This window comes from Pipistrellus hanaki (assembly GCF_964339955.1).
Source record: "Pipistrellus hanaki genome assembly, chromosome: 7".
In the NCBI taxonomy this organism is placed as follows: domain Eukaryota; kingdom Metazoa; phylum Chordata; class Mammalia; order Chiroptera; family Vespertilionidae; genus Pipistrellus; species Pipistrellus hanaki.
In genome coordinates, this window is record NC_140509.1 from 34,049,453 (window position 1) to 34,053,805 (window position 4,353).

The following is a 4,353-nucleotide window of genomic DNA, read 5'->3' on the forward strand; positions in this document are numbered from 1 at the left end:
ATAATAAACCTGACAATAGACTGCATCTTTATTTCACTTTATTTAGTAAAACAGGATCAGCTCAATCAAATTCTTGTCACAATCAAATCTTAAGATACCATGTTTAGCAATTAATTAAAACAACTTTATCAAATGGAAAATTATAAAGCTCACGTAATACAAGAAAATGTTCCTTTTGTGTCAAGAACAGGCCACTGAAGACTTCCTCCTCAGGAGCCTCCAGAAAACCATGGAGCTCTCCATCAGGGCCGCTGCCCCCAGGGAACTGGTAGGATGGCTGAGGGCAAGGCTGGTGGTGCTGCTGACCTCTTTTCCAGGCAGGTACAGAAGTTCAGCAGGGCCCAGGAGAAGGTACTGCAGAAGTTGGGGAAAACTGTGGAAACCAAAGATGAATGGTTTGAACAAAGGGCCAACAACTTTTACCATCAAAAGGCAGAGGGCCTCAAGCTATACAAGCAGCTGAAGAACTTCCTTAGTGCAGTCAAAGTAATGCATGAAAGCTCAAAGAAAGTGTCAGACACCCTGCAGGAGATCCACAGCAGTGAGTGGGATGGTCATGAGGAGCTGAAGGCCATTGGAGGGAATAATGGTCTCCTTTGGGAAGACTGTGAAGAGAAACTAGCTGACCAGGCTTTGAGGACCATGGAAAACTCTGTAGCCCGGTTTGGTGAAATTAAGGAAAGAATTGCCAAGTGAGGTCGGAAACTCATTGGACTATGACAATGCCCAACACTACCTGGAGGCGGTACAGGATGCCAAGAAGATGAGGCCAAGATTGCCAAGGCAGATGAAGAGTTCAACAAAGCCCAGCTTGTGTTTCAAGATCTGAACCAAGAACTACTAGAGGAGCTAACTGTTCTTTATAATAGTTGTATTGACTGTTATGTGACCATCTTTCAAAACATTTCCAACTTGAAGGACGTCTTCTACAGGAAAATGAGCAAACTGAGCCACAATTGTATGAAGTGATGAGCAAACTGGAGAAGCAACATTCCAACAAAGTCTTTGTGGTAAAGGGACTATCAAGCAGCAGCAGACCTCTTTAGTCATCTCTTCCCCAGTTCAAACATCTCCAGTCCTCCTACTTCACCTACTAGTCCCTCTACACTTTTCTTGACAAGTGAGAGGGACTCCATTTCAGCAAGTGAAGAAGAGATAACATTGGATCCAGCTCAGGGAGAAGACAACTCTGAGATGAAAGAAGAGCCCTTAAAAGAAAAGGAAATAGGGAAAGAAGAGGTTGAAGCCAACTCCTCTGAGGAGGAAGAGCCTCTGCCATACTGCAATGGCCCTACCCAGGCCCAGCCCTCTTCTGCCCAGCCCACTGAGGCTGGTGAGTCCCAGGAGGAAGTTTTCCCTGGCTTCCCAGCTCCATCCCCAGGCAGAGCCCTAATCCCTTAGAACAGCCTGCATCTCTCCCAAAAGTTGTTCTCTGAACCTGAATCTCGAGTGAAGGACCTGAACAACCAAAGAAGAGAGCCCTTGCCCAGAGGACCTCAGCATCCCTAGTAGGCCTCAATCCCCAGAGCCACTCCCAGCTCTAGAACCTCCTCAGGGGAACATACCCTCCAGTCCTACAGCCTCTAAACAGGGTTCACCCTCCAACTCCAGGGCCTCCTTGTTCCAGAACTTCAAGTCCTAGTTCCAGAGCCACTTTGGAGGTTTCTCCTGATCCACAGCCACCACAGAAGGTAAGAACTCCTGAGAACAGAGAAAAGGAGAACACCGACAATCTGAACCCAGATCTTTGTACTTCCCCCACCTCGGTGATCCCTCAGGTTTTTCCAGAATCTGACAAGGCAAGTAAGATGGAAGACAAAGAAGGGAACAATCAGCTAATCTTGTCTGACCCCCCTGAGAACCAGGGTCTCCAGCTTCATGCAACGTCACAGCACCTGAGCTTCAAGAAGTGGTACCTACAGTTCAAAGTGCACAGCTCTGAAGAGCAACTGCCAAGACCCTCCCACATATGTACATCTCCCAGAGGAACTCTTCAGCTAGAAACACAGAGACTTAAAGTCGAATATTCATTTCTAAGTTCTCAAAGTGGATGCTGGTTGTCTCTAAAGACCTAGCATTAATGGAGGCTGAGGGGCAGACTTAGGGGAGGGAGGGAGGCAAGCAGGAAGGCTTGGGAGAAGAAATTGTTAGACTTAGGGAATATTTAATTCAGATTTTAGCATTGTTATATAATAAGACTTTATATATTAAATAAAGTGGAGCTAAAATGAGTGTAATAAGCAAAAGCATCTATATATTCAGAGAACAGGAAGCAAATCTTGGATTTCTACTCATTTTTAAGACTTAAAGCCAAAAGAACATATTTTCAGCCAAAACCGGTTTGGCTCAATGGATAGAGCGTCGGCTTGGGGACTGAAAGGTCCCGGGTTTGATTCCGGTCAAGGGCATGTACCTTGGTTGCGGGCATATCCCCAGTAGGGGGTGTGCAAGAGGCAGCTGATCAATGACTCTCTCCCACCGATGTTTCTGACTCTCTATCTCTCTGTACAAAATCAATAAAATATATTTTTTTAAAAAAAGGAGAACATATTTTCAGATTGTTAAATAAAGCTTTATTCTATGTAAAAAAAAAAAAATAGGCCGTTTACTAAATAGTCTCATAAACTATAATCAAAACAAGCAAAATGAAGTCAGGAACACAAGTTTTCTGAGTTGGTATCAGGCAACTAAAATAGTTTTTATTAAAAAAGCTTTCCAATTTTTGCTCTAGTGTGTAATATTTTCTGTATGAATTTAGTGCTATGTACTACTGAGACTTGGTGATGAAGATAGTATATGCTACAATCAATTTAATATAATTTGATAAATATGTCTTCAGAATTGGTTTTTTAGCCAAACAGTATGACCTTGGAACTAAATATGTAGGATAATTTAAATAAAATGCAAATAAGTTACTTTCTATTACATAACAATATTGACATGCCAAACAATAGTTTACTAAAAATGGTTACTTCTTTAGATTCACGGAAGTAGCCAAAAAAATTCTCTATTTTTTAATTTGAAGCATTTTCATTTTCTAAAATTTAAAACCTCTCTCTTTTCTCTTCATCTCTCCCTCTCTCTCCTAGTAAACAATCAGTCAAGTCTGCTTGCTTGTCTCAAGGTCATTTCCACAAGGTTAACTCCCTTGAGGTTTGCTTACAGTTGTCTTATTGTCATCCCTTCCTCAGATGCTGCCCAAACTCTTATAATTACCCAGTCCACATATACACAAATAAGGAGCTCAGTACCAATAAAATACATGCATAAATAAATTAAACAATGTAAAAATAATAGTGCAGCATGCATAAAATTAAGTAGCAAATAGTAGAGAACACTCAGAAAACATTTTGAACTGATGAGGCAATGCTCAAATGCAAGTTAACCTTAAGAAGGCAAATTTGTAATATAGGCGAATGATTAGACAGAGCTTTAGGGTGAAATGGGGCTTATATAAGATTTGGCTGCAGAGGGAGAACCCAGGTGGATGTGTTACAGGATTCCAGGGCAGGAGGAACAGGAAAACTGAGATGGGAAAGTTACAAGGCCAAACAGTGTGGGCAACGTGCAGCCAGCTTGTAACTAACAAACCATTGTCCTCCCAGCCAAGGACACAGGGCAAATGGTTAAAAACCTCCCTCAGGAGAGAGGGCAGAAAGAGAGGGGGAAGGAAAAACGGGCAGTTTCACTCCCTAAGCAGAGAAGCCAGCGTTCTCAAGGCTTGGCAAGATAAAGTGCCAGGTGCTTCTCATGAATTCTGGGAAGGCCAGAACAAAAAAAAGGGACCTTGAGAATTAATCTGTACCAAAATATTCAGCCAAGAAATTTTGAAACCTATAGACAGGAGGGTATATAAGGCCCCAGATCCGCAACCCAACCTCCTCTTGAGATCCGCTGAGAGCCCGTCTGCACTTGCTTCATAAGCCAGATGCATAGGTTTGCTTGCTTTGCCTTTTCAATAAAGGTGCATGCTTTAATAAATTGGCTTTTCACTATGCAGTCAAAGTCTCTCCCATAAATTCCTTTATATGAGAAGACAGAGGTCGAGGTTGGGAGTAGCCCTCTCCCACTGGCTCAGGAGGGTGTCTTGTCTGGGAACACCTCTCTCGTGTGGGTGAGAGATATCTGTAATAAACTAGATGAAATGGCATGGGCAGTAAAGCAGGGGTAGGGCTCTCAGTGCATCTGTGTGCCTTTTTTTTTTTTTTTTTTTTTTTACCAGCATAGGTGGGATCTCAACTCTGGCTACACAATGGAAATATCTGGAGAGCTTTACAAATGCAGCGTCCAGATCCCTCTCACAGAGATTCCAGTTCAGGGGGCTGGAGTGAATTTCAGACACCCAATCAGTGG

General features: G+C 42.8%; 1 pseudogene across 1 annotated transcript; it reads left to right on the forward strand.

The window, feature by feature from the left end:
• The first annotated feature begins 273 nt into the window (after positions 1–273).
• LOC311625849 (bridging integrator 2-like) lies at positions 274–2,075 on the forward strand (annotated as a pseudogene). The gene is made up of 2 exons: positions 274–1,333; positions 1,612–2,075. The product of its transcript is annotated as a bridging integrator 2-like (transcript).
• The last annotated feature ends 2,278 nt before the right edge of the window (positions 2,076–4,353 follow it).